The following is a 24,033-nucleotide window of genomic DNA, read 5'->3' on the forward strand; positions in this document are numbered from 1 at the left end:
ACGGTACTTGACTGCTGCCTCTATGAAGGTACTTGACTATTGCCTCTATGAAGGTACTTGACTACTGCCTCTTTGAGGGTACTTGACTACTGCCTCTATGAAGGTACTTGACTACTGTCTCTATGAAGGTACTTGACTACTGCCTACATGAAGGTACTTGACTACTGTCTCTATGAAGGTACTTGACTACTGTCTCTTTGAAGGTACTTGACTACTGTCTCTTTGAAGGTACTTGACTACTGCCTCTATGAAGGTACTTGACTACTGTCTCCATGAAGGTACTTGACTACTGCCTACATGAAGGTACTCGACTACTGCCTCTATGAAGGTACTTGACTACTGCCTCTATGAAGGTACTTGACTACTGTCTCTATGAAGGTACTTGACTACTGCCTCTATGAAGGTACTTGACTACTGTCTCCATGAAGGTACTTGACTACTGCCTCTATGAAGGTACTTGACTACTGCCTCTATGAAGGTACTTGACTACTGCCTCTATGAAGGTACTTGACTACTGCCTCTATGAAGGTACTTGACTACTGCCTCTATGAAGGTACTTGACTACTGCCTCTATGAAGGTACTTGACTACTGCCTCTATGAAGGTACTTGACTACTGCCTCTATGAAGGTACTTGACTACTGCCTCTATGAAGGTACTTGACTACTGCCTCTATGAAGGTACTTGACTACTGCCTCTATGAAGGTACTTGACTACTGCCTCTATGAAGGTACTTGACTACTGCCTCTATGAAGGTACTTGACTACTATGAAGGTACTTGCCTCTATGAAGGTACTTGACTACTGCCTCTATGAAGGTACTTGACTACTGTCTCTATGAAGGTACTTGACTACTGTCTCCATGAAGGTACTTGACTACTGCCTCTATGAAGGTACTTGACTACTGTCTCCATGAAGGTACTTGACTACTGCCTCTATGAAGGTACTTGACTACTGTCTCCATGAAGGTACTTGACTACTGCCTCTATGAATAAAGTACTTGACTACTGTCTCCATGAAGGTTCTTGAGTACTGTCTCCATGAAGGTACTTGACTACTCTCTCCATGAAGGTACTTGACTACTGTCTCCATGAAGGTACTTGACTACTGTCTCCATGAAGGTACTTGACTACTGTCTCCATGAAGGTACTTGACTACTGTCTCCATGAAGGTACTTGACTACTGTCTCCATGAAGGTACTTGACTACTACTACTACTCTATGAAGGTACTTGACTACTGTCTCCATGAAGGTACTCCATGACTTACTCTGTCTCCATGAAGGTACTTGACTACTGTCTCCATGAAGGTACTTGACTACTGTCTCCATGAAGGTACTTGACTACTGTCTCCATGAAGGTACTTGACTACTGTCTCCATGAAGGTACTTGACTACTGTCTCCATGAAGGTACTTGACTACTGTCTCTATGAAGGTACTTGACTACTCTCTCTATGAAGGTACTTGACTACTCTCTCTATGAAGGTACTTGACTACTGTCTCCATGAAGGTACTTGACTACTGTATCCATGAAGGTACTTGACTACTGTCTCCATGAAGGTACTTGACTACTGTATCCATGAAGGTACTTGACTACTGTCTCCATGAAGGTACTTGACTACTGTCTCCATGAAGGTACTTGACTACTGTCTCCATGAAGGTACTTGACTACTGTCTCCATGAAGGTACTTGACTACTGTCTCCATGAAGGTACTTGACTACTGTCTCCATGAAGGTACTTGACTACTGCCTCTATGAAGGTACTTGACTACTGTCTCCATGAAGGTACTTGACTACTACCTCTATGAAGGTACTTGACTACTGTCTCCATGAAGGTACTTGACTACTGTCTCCATGAAGGTACTTGACTACTGTCTCCATGAAGGTACTTGACTACTGTCTCCATGAAGGTACTTGACTACTGTCTCCATGAAGGTACTTGACTACTGTCTCCATGAAGGTACTTGACTACTGTCTCTATGAAGGTACTTGACTACTGTCTCCATGAAGGTACTTGACTACTGTCTCCATGAAGGTACTTGACTACTGTCTCCATGAAGGTACTTGACTACTGTCTCCATGAAGGTACTTGACTACTGTCTCCATGAAGGTACTTGACTACTGTCTCCATGAAGGTACTTGACTACTGTCTCTATGAATAAAATTCTTGATTACTGCCTCTATGGATAAAGTTCTTGACTACTGCCTCTATGGATACAGTTCTTGACTGTTGCCTCTATGGATAAAGGTCTTGACTACTGCCTCTATGGATAAAGTTCTTGACTGTTGCCTCTATACCTGGAGGTTACCTGGAGGTTATTCCGGGGATCAACGCCCCCGCGGCCCGGTCCATGACGAGGCCTCCCGATGGATCAGGGCCTGATCAACTAGGCTGTTACTGCTGGCCGCACGCAGTCCGACGTACGAGCCACAGCCCGGCTGATCCGGCACTGACTTTAGGTATCTGTCCAGCTCTCTCTTGGAGGCAGCCAGGGGTTTATTGGCAATTCCCCTAATGCTTGATGCGAGGCTGTTAAACAGTTTTGGGCCCCGGACACTTATGGTGTTTTCTCTTAGTGTACCAATGGCGCCCCTACTTTTTATTGGCGGCATTTTGCATCGCCTGCCCAGTCTTTTACTTTCGTAGGGAGTGATTTCTGTGTGCAGATTTGGGACCATTCCTTCCAAGATTTTCCAAGTGTAGATTATGATATATCTCTCCCTCCTGCGTTCCAACGAGTACAAGTCAAATGCTTCCAAGCGTTCCCAGTAGTTAAGGTGCTTGACAGAACTTATACGTGCAGTAAAGGATCTCTGTACACTCTCTAGATCTGCGATTTCACCTGCTTTGTATGGAGATGTTAATGTACAGCAGTATTCCAGCCTAGAGAGAACAAGTGATTTGAAAAGGATCATCATGGGCTTGGCATCTCTCGTTTTGAAAGTTCTCATTATCCATCGTATCATTTTCTTTGCACGTGCGATCGTGGCACTGTTGTGATCCTTGAAAGTGAGATCCTCAGACATTACTACTCCCAGGTCCCTTACATTATTTTTCCGCTCTATTGTATGGCCGGAGTCAGTAGTATACTCTGTTCTAGTTATTGTCTCCTCCAGTTTTCTATAACGGAGTAGTTGGAATTTGTCCTCATTGAACATCATATTGTTTACCGTTGCCCACTGGAAAACTTTGTTTATATCTTCTTGGAGGTTAACCGCGTCCTCAGCAGATGACAGCCTCATGCAGATCCTAGTATCATCCGCAAAGGATGATACGGTGCTGTGGTGTATATCTCTGTTTATGTCTGATATGAGGATAAGGAATAAGATGGGGGCGAGTACTGTGCCTTGTGGAACAGAGCTCTTCACTATGGCAGCCTCCGATTTAACTCTGTTGACCACTACTCTTTGTGTTCGATTTGTTAGGAAGTTGAAGATCCATATCCCCACTTTCCCAGTTATTCCTTTAGCACGTATTTTATGGGCTATTACGCCATGATCGCATTTGTCAAATGCTTTTGCAAAGTCTGTGTATATTACATCTGCATTCTGATTTTCTTCCAGTGCATCCAAGGCCATGTCATAGTGATCCAGTAGTTGTGAGGATAAAGTTCTTGACTACTGCCTCTATGGATAAAGTTCTTGACTGTTGCCTCTATGATTAAAGGTCTTGACTGTTGCTTCTATAAAAGTACTTGACTACTGTCTCCATGAAGGTACTTGACTACTGTCTCCATGAAGGTACTTGACTACTGTCTCCATGAAGGTACTTGACTACTGTCTCCATGAAGGTACTTGACTACTGTCTCCATGAAGGTACTTGACTACTGTCTCCATGAAGGTACTTGACTACTGTCTCCATGAAGGTACTTGACTACTGTCTCCATGAAGGTACTTAACCAGTGTTCCTTCAACTCCTGATCAGCCGAGCTGTGGTGCTTACGTCAGACTGCAGGTAGTAAGCATCAACAGCCTGACTAACCAGGCCGTCAACCAGGTGTTGTCTGGTCTGAGACCGTGGTGCTGCGGCCACGACCCAGGAAAGTATCAGCAGGTAGCAAACCACGTATGTCTCATCGTCTGCTTTGCTTTATTTAATTCACTAAGGCTGAAAAAAGTATTTCCTAACATCCTTGTTTCTCATCTGCATCCAGCTGCCATCTATGTTCCTTCATGCCGCCTCCTCCTCCTCTTCCTCTTCCTCCTCCTCTTCCTCCTCCTCTTTTTCTCATCTCTGACAGCCTCAATGCTTTCGCTGTGTAGTCTCCGAGTATTTTCTATGTCATGATCGTGTTTCCTGTGTTAAAAGCTCCTCAAGTCTCTTCTCGTAGTTCATTTCCTTCGCACCTGCCTCGTAGTGAACCTTTGTATCTTCTCGAGTTACTTCATATATGCTTGAGCAGGTGTGTGTACTCATTTAATTGTGGCTGTATGGGTCGATTCATAGCTCCTGGCCCCGCCTCTTCACTGGTCGCTACCAGGTCCACTCTCTCCCTGCTCCATGAGCTTTATCATGCCACTTTTTAAAGCTGTGTATGGATCCTGCCTCCACTACATTACTTTCCAAACTGTTCCACTTCCTGACAACTCTATGACTGAAGAAATACTTCCTAATATCCCTGAGTCTTCAACTTCTAAGTGTGACCCCTTGTTGCTGTGTCCCATCTCTGGAACATCTTGTCTTTGTCCACCTTGTCAATTCTTCTCAGTATTTTATATGTCGTTATCACGTCCCCCCTATCCCTCCTGTCCCAGTGTCGTCAGGTCGTTTTCCCTTAACCTCTCCTCGTAGGGCATGCCCCTTAGCTCCTGGACTAGTCTTGTTGCAAGCCTTTGCACTTTCTCTAATTTTTTGACGTGCTTGACCAGGGGTGGGGTTCCAAACTGGTGCTGCATACTCCAATATAAGCCTGATGTACACGGTGTATGGAGTCTTGAATGATTCCTTACTGAGGTGTTTGAAGGCTATTCTTAGGTCGCTAGTCGCCCATATGCTGCAGCAGTTATTTGGTTGATGTGCCCCTCAGGAGATGTGCTCGGTATTATACACACTCCAAGATCCTATTCCTTGAGTGTGTGTGTGTGCATGTGTGTGCCCACCTATTAGTGGCTGCAGGGGTCGATTCAGAGCTCATGTGTGTGTGTGTGCGCGCGTGTTAGTGTGTGTGACGGAAGCCTGCTAAATGGTACATACGCTGGCAGGATTGCTGATCTTTTCATTGTCTCATGAACACTTCACATGGCAGATACATCGTAAGGAGACAGTCGTTCATACACTCAACTCGCATCTTAACTTCCCTGCCTTCTTGATTGCTGTTATTCCTGTCGTATCTTATTACCAGTTTGAGTGCTGTTTTCAGAGCGGGCCGCAGGGGCCATTATCCTGGCAACTGTTAACAGATATAACATCCCAGGAGTCACAGACTTAATCCGTGGCCGTGTAGATGGAGGTAGGTGTGTATGTGTGTGTGCGCGCACGGAGTGTGTACATGGTGTGTGCACAGACCCTGGTGCACGTGTGAGTCCCGCGGGGCAATAAACGGCAATATAGCCAAAGAAAAGGATAATAAACGCTGTGTGTAGACAAGAAGAAAATTAGTGTGGCCAAATTAATGAGATGCTTCCCAAGTACGTGGAGGGAGGGTGGGTGGATGGGGAAGGTGGTTGGGGAGGGTGGTGAGGGTGGGTGGGGTGGGGAGGGTGGGATAGTGGATGGGTGGAAGGGAAGGAAGGACGAAGGCAAGGAATTCTACAGAAGGGTGCCAGAAATAGAGGAGAGGGAAGGAGTGAGGAAGAGGAGACAGGAGGGAGAGAGAGAGATAAGATAGGAGGGAAGGAGAGGAAACAGGAAGGAGGGAGACAAGACAGGAAGGAGAAAGAGGAGATAGGAGGGAACGCGAAGAGACAGGTAAGGCTGCCAGTACAGTAAGGTGTATTTTCCGTATCTCTCAGAAATACTGTACAGAAATTTCGCACTTCGTAACAAAAAAAAAAAAAATCAACCGTACTGCACCGTGCGTTACCGTTCTTCTAGCCAGGGAGAGGGAATGAGGGAATGATGGAAAAGAAGGGAGGAGGAAGGGAGACAAGTCCCTTAGCTCTCAGAGCGTTGGTATGCTCTCTTCACACACTCCTTAAGTCTCCCCGTTTTTCCCTTATGCTACTCTTTTTTTCCTTGTTTCAACCCCTTTCCCCGTCTCCTCTTCCCCATGTAGCATGGAGCGCACTACTCACCCCTGGCGCTCACTCTCCAAACATTAGACCTGCTCCAACACCACCTCTCACACGTACACAGACGTTAAACAGTTTTTTTTTGGGGGGGATACGAGTGAGAAAATTTACATTTAGTCCAACTGCAAGAATGTTTAGCTGGTCCTCACTCGTGTGTTGGAATATTTAGCTGGTCCTCACTCGTGTGTTGGAATATTTAGCTGGACATCACTTATGTGTTGTAATTACCTGGACCTCATTCATGTGTTGTAATGTTTAGCTGGACCTCATTCATGTGTTGTAATGTTTAGCTGGACCTCACTCGTGTAATGTTCAACGCTTACTGAGTTCTCAGTGTACTCATCGCTTCCCTGCTTGTCATTGGAGGTATCCTGCACCGTCTGTAAGACTCTTGTGTTCGTAAGGAGTAATTTCGGTGTGCAAGTCGGTACCATTTCCTCCAGTGTCCTCAAGGTGTAGACTTATAATGTATCTTTCTCGCCTGCGTTCTAGGAAGTACAGTTCTATGTACTCTAAAGCGCTCCTCGTTCTTGTCTTTGTTTATACATTTTCCAGCTGAGGAAAACCTTTCCAAGGCGCCTTAGGACTGCGGTTGATAGGCTGTGGACAGTTTTCTTATTAATTCCTAGCCTAGTTAAAGCTTCTCTGGTTTGAATGGGGCCGTTAGAACGAGTGACCGGTAAAGTCATCATTGGTCTGTCATCTTTTATTTAGAAGGTTCTAGTTATCCAAACTACCATTTTTCTTGCAGTTGCGATAATAACGTTGTTTTGCTCCTTGAACGCAGGAACATCTGACATTACCACTCCCAGGCCTCTCACATTTGGCTTACGGTCTATTAAGTGGTTTGAGTATTTCAGTTGAGTGGTTTGTCTTGTATTCTGATTCATTCTAACCTATTAGTACTATCCAGTTATCTGAGAAGTAATCCAGGAGCAGCTGTACACCTTTTTTTTCAGTAGAATAGACATAGGTGCGCTAGTGCACACACAGAGAAGGTTGATAAAATACTTTCCCGTACTCTTGCTAACCCTTTTAAGGCCTAGTTCCTAGGCCTTTTTTTTTATCCATATGCTGTTGCGTTACCCTCCACAGGATATGTGGTGCACAGTATACGAGCCGCTTCGGCGACAATATCTAAATCTAACGTTTTCTTCTTGTTATTATTCCTTTCTTATGTTTTCATCCTTTTTAAGCTTCCGTGTTCTCCTCTTCATTCTTAGGCCAAACAGAGGTTTAATAAAGATCTCTATCCCCGTCTGTACAAGATAAGAGAGTGAGGGAGGGAAGGAGGGAGTGAGTGAGTGTAAGGGAAGGAGGTAACTAGGGATGGAGGGATCCAGGGGTTCTGGTGGTCGTTGACGGTGGTTTTTAGGTTCAAAGCCTATGATTATTTCTCACTGGTCCCATGGTGGGGGGAGGGTGAGGGTCACGCCTGCTACCACTCATCGGTACGGCCACATAGATTTTGTCTACAATGTAATAGTCATATCAAATGGGGTAGCAGCTTCCTGCTGCGTAAAATAAAGGTCTACCATTAATAGCTTTTAGGGCCGTGAGGTGATGTTGATACTTAATAAAGTATATATGTACATACTGAGTTTCCGTAGTTCGATCTCCGGCACGGGTGGGAACATTGGGAATGTTTCCTTACACCTGCTGTCCCTGTTCACCTAGCAGTAAATAGGTACCTGGGTGTTAGTCGACTGTTGTTGGTCACATCCCTGGGAGGGGGTAGTATATCTTAGATATCGCTGGGCTTTAAAAAGAGCTCAGGTAGGATAACAGTTCTTAGCTTATAAAATTGATTTGTGTAAAAAAGAAAAAAAACCTGGTTGTAGACACATTGTATTAAGCCAGGGATTCTCAAATAGGGCAACACTCATTGGGTCACACAGGGGCGTGGACGCAAGCGCTCATCCCATTGGTCACTTGTGAAGGTCGCATTTCATCGCTAGGCTTCCTTATCTTGCTGCTGATTGGCTATTGTTGCTGTTCAGATAAAGGTAATTTCACAGTGTAGTAAGGTCGAACAAGCTACCTCTAATACTTTCGTCCTTCTTATTTTCGACGTCTCAATCATTGCAATTAATCATTTTGAATTGGCAGGAAAGAATTATCCTCGTTGTCATCTTCCTTTTGATAGTCTATTTTCATTAACTGACTCAAATTGAAAAGTGGAACTTGTGTCTGTCTTGCCTGAAGTATCATGTGCATATTTTGTCTTCAGTTGTTGTAACAGTCTGAAACTCTAGCGTTATGTGTGTGTGTGTGTGTGTGTGTGTGTGTGTGTGTGTGTGTGTGTGTGTGTGTGTGTGTGTGTGTGTGTGTGTGTGTGTGTGTGTGTGTGTGTGTGTGTGTCTGTGGTGCCGATAGGTAAAACTGGTCAGTTAGCAAGAACTTATTTAAAATTAAGTCTTTTCTAAAATTTCTCTTGTGCATTTAAATACATATTTTTCATTTATGTTAATATAAAAATTAATGATTTTGTACCAAAAGAACCTTAGGAAACTTACCTAACCTTATTATAACAAGCGCAATTCAATTTAGCCTAATCCAACTAAATATATTTCATACAAGTTTATAATAATTTAATAAACATACACAAAACTTTTTTCGTTAGATTCAGAATGATTTTTGCGAAATTATTGCATACACAAATTTTTCTTGCCTTATTCGGCAAGAAGAGCGTTGCTATTTAAACTAAAATCGTAGGTTTTACTTATTTGGCACGACACACACACAGACACACACACAGACACACACACACAGACACACACACACAGACACACACACACACAGACACACACACACAGACACACACACACAGACACACACACACACACACACACACACACACACACACACACACACACACACACAGACACACACAGACACACACACACAGACACACACACACAGACACACACACACAGACACACACACACAGACACACACACACAGACACACACACACAGACACACACACACAGACACACACACACACACACACACACACACACACACACACACACACACACACACACACACACACACACACACACACACACACACACACACACACACACACACACACACACACACACACACACACACACGGAGCCCCATGGGGGTCCCGAAACATGGAGAGCCAAGATGATGGATATGGTACTGGAAAACCTCATGCATCAACATGTTAGAGGTAAGACACATATGCAACAGTTAGGTATCTTTATTTCGAAACGTTTCGCGTACACAGTAGGCTTCTTCAGTCGAGTACAGAAAAGTTGACAGAAGCAGAAGATACTTGAAGGCGATGTAATCAGTCCATCACCCTTAAAGTTTTGAGGTGGTCAGTCCCTCAGTCTGGAGAAGAGCATTGTTCCATAGTATGAAACAATATGGAGATGAAGTGACAGGATGGAGCACTTATATAGCGCCAACAGGTGAGACGTAGGTCACTAGAAGAGGTAAGAGCTCAGATGCTGGGAGGTCAGGTTCCTCTCAAATCCAGCCGTTCTCACTAGTAGAGGTTGTCGAAGTTGATTGTAGGTCTGTACCAAGATACCCTTGTGTTGCAGTGTCTGACAGATTGAACATTAAAATGGTATAAAATACCGACAGGTTGTTAGGTAAGACACATATGCAACAGTTAGGTATCTTTATTTCGAAACGTTTCGCCTACACAGTAGGCTTCTTCAGTCGAGTACAGAAAAGTTGACAGAAGCAGAAGATACTTGAAGACGATGTAATCAGTCCATCACCTCTTGGCGCTATATAAAGCTCCATCCTGTCACTTCATCTCCATATTGTTTCATTCTATGGAACAATGCTCTTCTCCAGACTGAGGGACTGACCACCTCAAAACTTTAAGGGTGATGGACTGATTACATCGTCTTCAAGTATCTTCTGCTTCTGTCAACTTTTCTGTACTCGACTGAAGAAGCCTACTGTGTACGCGAAACGTTTCGAAATAAAGATACCTAACTGTTGCATATGTGTCTTACCTAACAACCTGTCGGTATTTTATACCATTTTAATGTTCAACATGTTAGAGACACAACCGGAGAGAGAGGTGAGGATGATCCAGCAAGACTTGACCTTGTATTCACCTTGAGTAGTTCGGACATCGATGATATCATGTATGAAAGGCCCCTTGGAGCTAGTGATCATGTGGTTCTGTGCTTTGAATACACAGTTGAGCTACAAGTGGAGAGAGCACCAGGAATAGGACGGGAAAACCAAACTATAAAAGGGGGGACTACACAGGCATGAGGAACTTCCTGCAAGACGTTCAGTGGGAGAGAGAACTGGCAGGAAAACCAGTAAAAGAAATGGACTATTTAACAACAAAATGCAAGGAGGCAGAGGAGAGGTTTGTTCCCAAGGAAAACAGAAATAATGGGAAGACCAGAACGAGTCCTTGGTTCACCCAAAGGTGTAGGGAGGTAAAAACTAGGTTCACTAGAGAATGGAAAAGGTACAGAAGACAAAGGACCCAGGAAAATAAAGAGATCAGCCGAAGAGCCAGAAACGAATATGCACAGATAAGATGGGAGGCTCAGCGACAATACGAAAATGACATATCATCGAAAGTCAAGTCTGACCCGAAGCTGTTGTATAGCCACATCAGGAGGAAAACAACAGTCAAGGACCAGGTAATCAGGCTGAGGAAGGATGAGGATTTCACAAGAAACGACCAAGAGGTATATGAGGAGCTCATGATGAGATTTAAAGAAGTATTTACAGTGGAAACATGTAGGACTCCAGGAATTCGGAACAGAGAGGTACTCCAACAAGTGCTGGATGAGGTACACATAACCGAGGAGGTGAAGAAGCTGCTATGTGAACTTGATACCTTAAAGGTGGTGGGACAAGACATCTTTCTGTGGGTCCTTAGAGAGGGAGCAGAGATGTGTGTGCCACTAACAAAGATCTTCAGCACATCCATTGAAACTGGGCAACTACCTGAGGTATGGAAGATGGCAAGTGTAGTCCCAATTTTAAAAAAAATAGACAGACACGAGGCATTAAACTACAGACCTGTGACACTAACGTGTATAGTATGCAGAGTCATGGCGAAGATCATCAGGAGTAGAGTGGTGCAGCACCTGGAAAGAAACAGGCATATAATCGACAACCAGCATGGTTTCAGGGAAGGAAAACACTGTCACAAACCTACTGGAGTTTTTTGACAAGGTGACGGAAGTAAGACAAGAGAGAGGGGGGTGGATAGATTGCATTTTCTTGGACTGCAAAAAGGCCTTCGACACAGTTCGTCACAAGAGGTTAATGCAAATGCTAGAGGATGAGGTGCACACAACAGGAAAGGCACTGCAATGGATCAGAGAATACCTGACAGGGAGGCAACAACGAGTCATGGTATGTGACGGGGTGTCATAGTGGGCGCCTGTGACAAGCGGGGTTCCACAGGGGTCAGTCATAGGACCTGTGCTGTTTTTAGTATATGTGAATGACAACGGAAGGGATAGACTCAGAAGTGTCATTGTTTGCAGATGATGTGAAGTTAATGAAGAGAATCAAATCAGTCGAGGATGAGGCAACTGGCTCCTGGAATTTAACCCTGCCAAATGCAAAGTCATGAAGGTCGGGGAAGGGCAAAGAAGACCGCAGACAGAGTATTGTCTAGGTAGCCAAAGACTGCAAACCTCACTCAAGGAAAAAGATCTGGGGGTGAGTATAAGACCGAGCACATCTCCTGAGGCGCACATCAATCAGATAACTACTGAAATTAAGACACATGTGCAACATCTGGGTATCTTTATTGTTGACGTTTCGCCATCCAGTGGCTTTATCAGTACAGATTCTAGGACATAATTTGAAGACAGTAGAACTATATACAAAAGATGAGGTAATGAGTCCCTCAGTCTTGGAGTTGGTGTGAAGAGTACCGTAGTCGTGGAGGTTTTGGACCAGGCTGAGGGACTGATTACCTCATCTCTTGTATATAGTTCTGTCTTCAAATTATGTCCTAGAATTTGTATTGATAAAGCCACTGGATGGCGAAACGTCTACAATAAAGATACCCAGATGTTGCACATGTCTTAATTTCATCTTGTCGGTATTGTATACCATTCTTGTACAACAGATAACTGCTGCAGCATACGGGCGTTTGGTAAACCTAAGGATAGCGCTCCGATACCTCAGTAAGGAATCGTTCAAGACTCTGTACACCATATACGTCAGGCTCATACTGGAGTATGCTGCACCAGTTTGGAATCCACACCTGGTCAAGCACGTCAAAAAATTAGAGAAAGTGCAAAGGTTTGCAACAAGACTAGTCCCAGAGCTAAGGGGATTGTCCTCGAAGAAAGGTTAAGGGAAATTGGCCTGACGACACTGGAGGACAGGAGGGTCAGGGGAGACATGATAACGACATATAAAATACTGCGCAGAACAGACAAAGTGGACAAAGACAGGATGTTCCAGAGATGGTACACAGAAACAAGGGGTCACAATTAAAGGTTGAAAGCTCAGATGAGTCAAAGAGATGTTAGGAAGTACTTCTTCAGTCATAGAGTTGTCAGGCAGTGGAATAGCCTAGAAAGTGACGTAGTGGAGGCGAGAGCCATACATAGTTTTAAGATGAGGTTTGATAAAGCTCATGGAGCAGGGAGAGAGAGGACCTAATAGCAATCAGTGAAGAGGTGGGGCCAGAAGCTATGAATCAACCCCTGCAGCCACAAATAGGTGAGTACACACACACACACACACACACACACACACACACACACACACACACACACACATAGGAAAGTCACGGTAATGGATCAGAGAATTCCTGACAGGGAGGCAACAACGAGTCATGGTACGTGATGAGGTATTACAGTGGGCGCCTGTGACGAGCGGGGTCCCACAGGGGTCAGTCCTAGGTCCAGTGCTATTTTTGGTATATGTGAATGACATGATGGAAGGGATAGACTCTGAAGTGTCCTTGTTCGCAGATGATGTGAAGTTAATGAGGAGAATTAAATCAGATGAGGATCAGGCAGGACTTCAAAGAGACCTGGACAGGCTGGACACGTGGTCCAGAAACTGGCTTCCTGAATTCAACCCCGCCAAATGCAAAGTCATGAAGATTGGGGAAGGGCAAAGAAGACCTCAGACACAGTATAGGCTAGGTGGACTAAGACTGCAAATCTCACTCAAAGAGAAAGATCTTGGGGTGAGCATAACACCGAGTACGTCTCCGGAAGCACACATCAACCAGATAACTGCTGCACCATATGGGCGCCTAGCAAACTTGAGAATAGCGTTCTGATAGCTTAGTAAGGAATCGTTCAAGACACTGCACACTGTGGTACTGGAGTATGCAGCACCAGTTTGGAACCCACACCTGGTCAAGCACGTCAAGAAATTAGAGAAAGTGCAAAGGTTTGTAACAAGGTTAGTTCCAGAGCTAAGGGGAATGTCCTACGAAGAAAGATTGAGGGAAATCGGGCTGACGACACTGCAGGACAGGAGGGTCAGGGGAGACATGATAACGACATACAAAATACTGCGTGGAATAGATAAGGTGTACAGAGACAGGATGTTCCAGAGATGGGACACAGAAAAAAGAGGTCACAATTGGAAGTTGATGACTCAAATGAGTCACAGGGATGTTAGGAAGTATTTCTTCAGTCATAGTTGTCAGGAAGTGGAGTAGTCTAGTGAGTGATGTAGTGGAGGCAGGAACCATACGTAACTTTAAGACGAGGTATGACAAAGCTCAGGGAGTAGAGAGAGAGAGAGAGACGACCTAGTAGCGATCAGTGAAGAGGCGGAGTCAGGAGTCTCGACCCCTGCAACCACAATTACCTGGAGGTTATTTCGGGGATCAACGCCCCCGCGGCCCGGTCCACGACCAGGCCTCTCGGTGGATCAGGGCCTGATCAACCAGGCTGTTACTGCTGGCCGCACGCAGTCCAACGTACGAACCACAGCCCGGCTGATCCGGCACTCACTTTGGGTATCTGTCCAGCTCTCTCTTGAAGGCAGCCAGGGGTTTATTGGTAATTCCCCTTATGCTCGGTGGGAGGCTGTTGAACAGTCTTGGGCCCCGGCCCCTACTTTTAATTGGGGGTATTTTGCATCGCCTGCCCAGTCTTTTACTTTCGTAGGGGGTGATTTCTGTGTGAAGATTCGGGACCATTCCTTCCAGGATTTTCCGAGTGTAGATTATGAGATATATATATATATATATATATATATATATATATATATATATATATATATTATATATTATATATATATATATATATATATATATATATATATATATATATATATATATATATATATATATATATATATATATATATATATATATATATATATATATATATATATATATATATATATATTCATTCAACAAGTCGGCCGTCTCCCACCGAGGCAGGGTGCCCCAGAAAGAAAGAAAATCCCAACCCAAAAAATATTTTCATCATTCAACACTTTCACCTCACACATAATCACTGTTTTTACAGAGGTGTCCAAAATACAACAGTTCAGAAACATATACGTATAAAGATACACAACATATCCCTCCAAACTGCCAATATCCCAAACCCCTCCTTTAAAGTGCAGGCATTGTACTTCCCGTTTCCAGGACTCGAGTCCGGTTTTATAAAATAACCGGTTTCCCTGAATCCCTTCACTAAATATTACTCTGCTCACACTCCAACAGCTCGTCAGGTCCCAAATACCATTTGTCTCCATTCACTCCTAACACGCTCATGCACGCTTGCTGGAAGTCCAAGACCCTCGCCCACAAAACCTCCTTTACCCCCTCCCTCCAACCTTTTCGAGGACGACCCCTACCCCGCCTTCCTTCCCCTACAGATTTATACGCTCTCCATGTCATTCTACTTTGATCCATTCTCTCTAAATGACCAAACCACCTCAACAACCCCTCTTCAACCCTCTGACTAATGCTTTTATTAACTCCACACCTTCTCCTAATTTCCACACTTCGAATTTTCTGCATAATATTTACACCACACATTGCCCTTAGACAATACACTTTCACCCCCATCTTACTTGTTGTAATTTTCCTCTTATCCCATCTACCACTTACTCTAACTGTAGCTACAACTAGATAATGATCCGATATATCAGTTGCCCCTCTATAAACGTGTACATCCTGGAGCCTACCCATCAACCTTCTATCCACCAATACATAATCTAACAAACTACTTTCATTACGCGCTACATCATACCTTGTATATTTATTTATCCTCTTTTTCACAAAATATGTATTACTTGCTACCAAACCTCTTTCTACAAATAGATCAATTAAAGGCTCCCCATTTTTATTTACCCCTGGCACCCCAAATTTACCTACTACTTCCTCCACAACATTTTTACCCACTTTAGCATTGAAATCCCCAACCACAAGTACTCTCACACTTGGTTCAAAACTCCCCACACATTCACTCAACATTTCTTAAAATCTCTCTCTCTCTCTCTTCTATACTTCTCTCTTCCCCAGGTGCATATACGCTTACTATAACCCACTTCTCACATCCAACCTTTATTTTACTCTACATAATCCTTGAATTGATACATTTATAGTCCCTCTTTTCCTGCCATATCTTATCCTTCAACATTATTGCTACTCCTTCTTTAGCTCTAACTCTACTAGAAATCCCTGACCTAGTCCCATTTATTCCTCTCCACTGAAACTCTCCCACCCCTTTCAGCTTTGTTTTACTTAAAGCCAGGACATCCAGCTTCTTCTCATTCATAACATCCACAATCATCTCTTTCTTATCATTCACACAACATCCACGCACATTCAGACTTCCCACTTTGACAATTTTCTTCTTCTTATTCTTTTTAGTATGTATGTATATATATTTATATATATATATATATATATATATATATATATATATATATATATATATATATATATATATATATATATATATATGTCGTGCCGAATAGGCAGAACTTGCGATCTTGACTTAAACAGCAACGCTCATCTTGCCATTTAGGACAAGCGAAAATTTGTGTATGCAATAATTTCGCCAAAATCATTCTGAACGTAACGAAAAAAATATATTTCACTGTGTTTGTTTAGTATTAAATTATTGTAAACAAATCTTAAATATATTTAGTTGGGTTAGGCTAAAATAAATTGTTCTTATTATAATAAGGTTAGGTAAGTTTTCTAAGATTCTTTTGGTGCAAAATTAAATTTTTTTACATTAACATTAATGAAAAAAATATATCTTTAAACGTATAAGAGAAAGTTTTAGAAAGGACTTAATTTTAAATGAGTTCTTGCTAATTGACCAGTTTTACATATTCGGCACGACATACACACACACACACACACACACACACACACACACAACCACACACACACACACACGGACACACATACACACACACACACATACACACACACACATACACACACACACAAAAACACACACACACACACACACACATATATATATATATATATATATATATATATATATATATATATATATATATATATATATATATATATATATATATATATATATATATAAAATTGTGTGTGTGTATCAATTTTTTTACCCATTCCGGACAAGTATTGTAGTCAGTTTAAATTTATTTTCTTATATCCTTCGCTTTAATCTGTGTAGATCAACGCGGTCATGCGAAGGGTAGTTCTTGCCTTACAAATTTAATATCTTTGTTTTTACTAAAGTATTTCAGTCAGTAGACCGAGATAAAGAATATTATATTGTGTGTATGGGCTTCGAAGTCAGGTCTTTGATCAAGTTCCACACAGGAGACTGATTAAGAAATTAGCGTCACGTGGGTTTCCTAGAAAATGGTTATAACTGGCCATAATTTTTAAAGGGGTGGACGGGTAAGCCAGCGGAAGGCTTCGGTGAGATTACCAAAAGCTCCAACGGCGGGTCATCATATGACTAAGACCCGCGTCAGGGAACACTATACTTGTCCTGTTTCCTGACGAACCTTACCCTGGCCTGGGTTTCCTCATAGTTGACCGAGAGACAACATAAACTTTGCAAAAATATGGATGCGTAACAAGTGGTGTGTCTCAAGGGTAAGTACTGAGACCCTTTTTCACAACCTACATAAAGGACATTGATAGGGAAGTAAACACGGTCATAAGTGATATTGTGCATGACAACCTAGACACTAGTAGGCTACAGGATAACCTATCTGCCTACCTGGAGTCTATCTCGAGGGTATTCTGGGGATCAACGCCCCCGCGGCCCGGTCTACGACCAAACCTTCCGGTGGATCAGGGCTTGATCAACCAGGCTGTTACTGCTAGCCGCACGTAGTCCAACGTACGAACCACAGCCCGGCTGATCTGACACCGACTTTAAGTATCCGTCCAGCTCCCTCTTGAAGGCAGCCAGGGACCTATTGGTAATTTCCCTTATTGCTGGTGGGAAGCTATTGAACAATCTTGGGCCCCGGACACTTATGGTGTTTTCTCTTATTGTACCAATGGCGCCCCTACTTTTCATTGGGGGCATTTTGCATCGCCTTCCCAGTCTTTTACTTTTGTAAGGAATGATTTGTGTGTGCAGATTCGGGACCATTCCTTCTAGGATTTTCCAAGTGTAGATTATGATAAATCTGTCTCACCTGCGTTCCAACGAGTACAAGTCAAGTGCTTCCAAGCGTTCCCAGTAGTTAAGGTGCTTGACAGAACTTATACGTGCAGTAAAGGTTCTCTGTACACTCTCTAGATCTGCAATTTCACCTGCTTTGAACGGATAGCTTTGATGTGTGGTCGGAGAAGTGACAGATGCGGTTCAGTGTGGACAGATGTATGGTTCTAATCATGGGAAAGGAAAATATCTGTCATACTGAATGCAAATAAAGATTTAGGAGTTATGGTTAGCAGAAATTTAATGTGAAAATAACAGTATCTCATAGGACTGGTATCTAAATTTGAAATTATGACAGGATGTCACCGAGTATAACCTCGCCTACCTTGATCTGCATAATTATGAAACATGTTATGAATGGATTTCTCAACACTTGTGTTATGCTACTGACAGCAGAGTTCTAAAACAAACCGAGCGAAACGTTGTCATGATGAAGCACCGAGCGAAACGTTGTCATGATGAAGCTCAGAATGTATTAATGTTTCCCAATATGTGAAGTTAATGTCCTCCACCGGTCTTCAACACTAACTGGTTCCAGAGTATATCAAACATCTACCAGTATGTAAGTCACGGACGAGTGACGTTTCAGTCGTGGGACCATTTTTTGTTTTCAATCTAGTGCACTGAAAAAACTGTCTCAAGACCGAAATGATTGATCAGCAAATATCCTGGTACGCTACCTGTCTTATTTGCATATTAAAACACTATTTTGGTTTTTATTACACCAAGCTGAGCTGCATGGAGCATATATTGATCTTGTTTTGTTTTTTAAGCGTGTTAACTCTTTTCTTTCTATGTTAATGCTGTTCTTTCTTTGTTAACACTGACCTTTCTAAGCCTGTTAATACTGTTCTTTATAAGTGTGTTATCGATGTTCTCTGTGTGTTAACACTGCTCTTTCTAAGCCTGTTAATACCGTTCTAAGTTTGTTAGCAATGTTCTTTCTAAGTCTCTTAACAATCTTCTTCCTAAATTAATTAAGGCGCTTTTCAGATCGCCTTAATTCGCTTAGTAGGAATATCCATCGTTAAATATAACTATAACTTTCAGCTACCGTAATTTTGAATTTCCCTCCCCCCTCCTCGCCCCTGACACTAAGGTTTGAGTAGTTTGTGCCTGGGGGGGGGGAGGTGCCTTTTCTCTGTGAGGGGTGCCTAGTCTACAAAGTAGACTAGGGGACTCGACATCTCTTTCGGCGTAAATATTTGGGATATTTTCCCTTTCGTCTTAATTTGCTGACACGGTCGATGGCACGGAGCTGATCATGGATGTGGAACATGAATTGTGCTATTACTACTGCAACTGCTACTGCAACTAAACTATTGCAATTACAACAACAACTACTACTACTACTACTACTACTGCCGCTAAGTCTACGTCCACCGCCACCCGCGCCCTCTACGGTTCTCGTCCCAGTTGTGGTTTGACAGTGGTCCAAGACGGACCGAAATGTCGTAATAAGGTTCCTGCTGAAGTCTGCCAGCTCAGGCTGGCACTGCTGAAGTCTGCCAGCTCAGGCTGACACAGCTGAAGTCTGCCAGCTCAGGCTGACACTGCTGAAGTCTGCCAGCTCAGGCTGACACTGCTGAAGTCTGCCAGCTCAGGCTGACACTGCTGAAGTCTGCCAGCTCAGGCTGACACTGCTGAAGTCTGCCAGCTCAGGCTAACACTGCTGAAATCTGCCAGCTCAGGCTGACACTGCTGAAGTCTGCCAGCTCAGGCTGACGCTGCTGAAGTCTGCCAGCTCAGGCTGACACTGCTGAAGTCTGCCAGCTCAGGCTGACGCTGCTAAAGTCTGCCAGCTCAGGCTGACGCTGCTGAAGTCTGCCAGCTCAGGCTGACGCTGCTGAAGTCTGCCAGCTCAGGCTGACACTGCTGAAGTCTGCCAGCTCAGGCTGACACTGCTGAAGTCTGCCAGCTCAGGCTGACACTGCTGAAGTCTGCCAGCTCAGGCTGACACTGCTGAAGTCTGCCAGCTCAGGCTGGCACTGCTGAAGTCTGCCAGCTCAGGCTGGCACTGCTGAAGTCTGCCAGCTCAGGCTGACGCTGCTGAAGTCTGCCAGCTCAGGCTGACGCTGCTAAAGTCTGCCAGCTCAGGCTGACACTGCTGAAGTCTGCCAGCTCAGGCTGACACTGCTGAAATCTGCCAGCTCAGGCTGACACTGCTGAAGTCTGCCAGCTCAGGCTGACACTACTGAAGCCTGCCAGCTCAGGCTGACACTGCTGAAATTGCCAGCTCAGGCTGACACTACTGAAGCCTGCCAGCTCAGGCTGACACTGCTGAAGTCTCCCAACCCAGGCTGGCACTACTGAAGTCTGCCAGCTCAGGCTGACATTACTGAAGCCTGCCAGCTCAGGCTGCCACTACTGAAGTCTCCCAACTCAGGCTGGCACTACTGAAGTCTCCCAACTCAGGCTGGCACTACTGAAGTCTCCCAACTCAGGCTGGCATTACTGAAGCCTGCCAGCTCAGGCTGACACTGCTGAAGTCTCCCAACTCAGGCTGGCACTACTGAAGCCTGCCAGCTCAGGCTGACACTGCTGAAGTCTGCCAACTCAGGCTGGCACTACTGAAGTCTGCCAACTCAGGCTGGCACTACTGAAGTCTGCCAACTCAGGCTGGCACTACTTAAGTCTGCCAGCTCAGGCTGGCACTACTAAAGTCTGCCAGCTCAGGCTGGCACTACTGAAGTCTGCCAGCTCAGGCTGACACTACTTAAGTCTGCCAGCTCAGGCTGACACTACTGAAGCCTGCCAGCTCAGGCTGGCACTACTGAAGTCTCCCAACTCAGGCTGGCACTACTGAAGTCTGTCAGCTGAGGCTGACATATTTCCTTACCTGTGTAACAAACCCATCTTGTGGGATGGAATATGACAGGGTAAACACAGTTAATACCGTAACAGCAGCAGTGAGATCTTTCGTCTTCCCTCCCTCCCTTCTCATTCTTTGAAGGGAAGGAGGGAATGCGAGAATATTGGGAATTCAGGGGGAGGGTCAAGGGATAATATTGGTAAGTGGGCGAGAAAGAGAGAGAGAGGGGGATGGGGGGAGAAGGCAGGTAGTAATGGAGGAGTGGTGTTGGTCAGCGGTGTGTATAATGTGTCCACGTCGGCTTCTGTTTTGAGGTCAGCAGTGTAGGGGAGCACCCCCGTGTTGTGGGGGAAGTTGGAGTTACCTCAGCGGGTTGGGAGAGGGTCAGGGGTTCCCGGTACGCTGGTGGGGAGAATTTTGTCAGGTTATGAGTGAACATTTTTGGCGTGGTTATACAGCGTCATCCTTCCAACACCTGGTTTATGTTGTACATTCTGGCTCATCCTTTCAGTACGTGGTAAGGAGTGAAGGAACTGCTGTAAGTGACCAATGCAGCCAGGCGTCCCTGTACGGTGGAATACCTGGGGTATATTGCGGGTGAGAGCGCTGGGTAGGGGAATGGGTGCAGCACTGTTGATATGGATCAATTTAGGTTGGGTCAGTGGCTTAAGCTGGTAGGTGACTTGGAAATGCCTCGTATGGGCCAGTAGGCCTGCTGCAGTGTTCCTTCTTTTTTATGTTCTTATGTACCAGCGCTTTGTAAACACCCGTGTGCTGGTTGGCTGGCTCACCCATGTACTACTGGTTGGCTGGCTCACCCATGTACTACTGGTTGGCTGGCTCACCCATGTACTACTGGTTGGCTGGCTCACCCATGTACTACTGGTTGGCAGGCTCACCCATGTACTACTGGTTGGCTGGCTCACCCATGTACTACTGGTTGGCAGGCTCACCCATGTACTACTGGTTGGCAGGCCCACCCATGTACTGCTGGTTGGCAGGCTCGCCCATGTACTACTGGTTGGCAGGTTCACCCATGTACTACTGGTTGGCAGGTTCACCCATGTACTACTGGTTGGCAGGTTCACCCATGTACTACTGGTTGGCGGGTTCACCCATGTACTACTGGTTGGCGGGTTCACCCATGTACTACTGGTTGGCAGGCTCACCCATGTACTACTGGTTGGCGGGTTCACCCATGTACTACTGGTTCGCAGGTTCACCCATGTACTACTGGTTGGCGGGTTCACCCATGTACTACTGGTTGGCAGGCTCACCCATGTACTACTGGTTGGCAGGCTCACCCATGTACTACTGGTTGGCAGGCTCACCCATGTACTACTGGTTGGCAGCTTCACCCATGTACTGCTGGTTGGCAGGCTCACCCATGTACTGCTGGTTGGCAGGCTCACCCATGTACTACTGGTTGGCTGGCTCACCCATGTACTACTGGTTGGCTGGCTCACCCATGTACTACTGGTTGGCTGGCTCACCCATGTACTACTGGTTGGCTGGCTCACCCATGTACTGCTGGTTGGCTGGCTCACCCATGTACTGCTGGTTGGCAGGCTCACCCATGTACTGCTGGTTGGCTGGCTCACCCATGTACTGCTGGTTGGCTGGCTCACCCATGTACTGCTGGTTGGCTGGCTCACCCATGTACTGCTGGTTGGCTGGCTCACCCATGTACTACTGGTTGGCAGGCTCACCCATGTACTACTGGTTGGCAGGTTCACCCATGTACTACTGGTTCGCAGGTTCACCCATGTACTACTGGTTCGCAGGTTCACCCATGTACTACTGGTTGGCTGGCTCACCCATGTACTACTGGTTGGCTGGCTCACCCATGTACTACTGGTTGGCTGGCTCACCCATGTACTACTGGTTGGCTGGCTCACCCATGTACTACTGGTTGGCTGGCTCACCCATGTACTACTGGTTGGCTGGCTCACCCATGTACTACTGGTTGGCTGGCTCACCCATGTACTACTGGTTGGCTGGCTCACCCATGCACAACTGGTTGGCTGGCTCACCCATGTACTACTGGTTGGCTGGCTCACCCATGTACTACTGGTTGGCTGGCTCACCCATGTACTACTGGTTGGCTGGCTCACCCATGTACTACTGGTTGGCTGGCTCACCCATGTACTACCGGTTGGCTGGCTCACCCATGCACAACTGGTTGGCTGGCTCACCCATGCACAACTGGTTGGCTGGCTCACCCATGCACAACTTGTTGGCTGGCTCACCCATGTACTACTGGTTGGCTGGCTCACCCATGTACTACCGGTTGGCTGGCTCACCCATGCACAACTGGTTGGCTGGCTCACCCATGCACAACTGGTTGGCTGGCTCACCCATGTACTACCGGTTGGCTGGCTCACCCATGCACAACTGGTTGGCTGGCTCACCCATGTACTACTGGTTGGCTGGCTCACCCATGTACTACCGGTTGGCTGGCTCACCCATGTACTACCGGTTGGCTGGCTCACCCATGTACTACTGGTTGGCTGGCTCACCCATGTACTACCGGTTGGCTGGCTCACCCATGTACTACCGGTTGGCTGGCTCACCCATGTACTACTGGTTGGCTGGCTCACCCATGTACTACTGGTTGGCTGGCTCACCCATGTACTACCGGTTGGCTGGCTCACCCATGTACTACCGGTTGGCTGGCTCACCCATGCACAACTGGTTGGCTGGCTCACCCATGCACAACTGGTTGGCTGGCTCACCCATGTACAAGTTACGAGTATTTGAGAAAACTGCATCTTCTGTTTGTGAAGTAAATAACTTAGATACAGTACAGCGATGTTGTGATTGTCATGAAGAAAACGGAACGGATAATGAGAACTTTTAAAACAAGGGAAATGGTGCCACTTGTGACACTGCTCAAATCACTTGTGCTCTCTCGCTTAGAGAGTATTGTTCAGTCTTGACGGCTTCATTAAGGGAGGAGAGATATCAGAGCTGGAATCGATACTGAGATCATTTACGGTCCGCACAGAGCCAATAAAACATTTAAATTACTGGGAACACCTCAGAGTCCTAGATATGTATTCACAGGAGTTGGGGAGAGAGACGTGATGACATGTGTAGATGATGCTTGAGGGTCTGGTCGCACATCTACACATTGCCATAACAATATGTTGGAGTGAGAGACATGAGAGAGACTGTATAATAAACCCAGTGAAGAGGAAGGTCGTCGTGGACACAGTAAAGGATATCGCTAACAGCTTGGTTGACCAGGCAAGCACCAGATAATCCTGGCCCAGGGCCGGGCTGTGGGAGTAAGGAAAACTCTCGAAATGCATCTATGTCACGTAAAACAGGAATACTTCAG

Source organism: Cherax quadricarinatus, chromosome 1 (genome assembly GCF_038502225.1).
Source record: "Cherax quadricarinatus isolate ZL_2023a chromosome 1, ASM3850222v1, whole genome shotgun sequence".
In the NCBI taxonomy this organism is placed as follows: Eukaryota; Metazoa; Arthropoda; class Malacostraca; order Decapoda; family Parastacidae; genus Cherax; species Cherax quadricarinatus.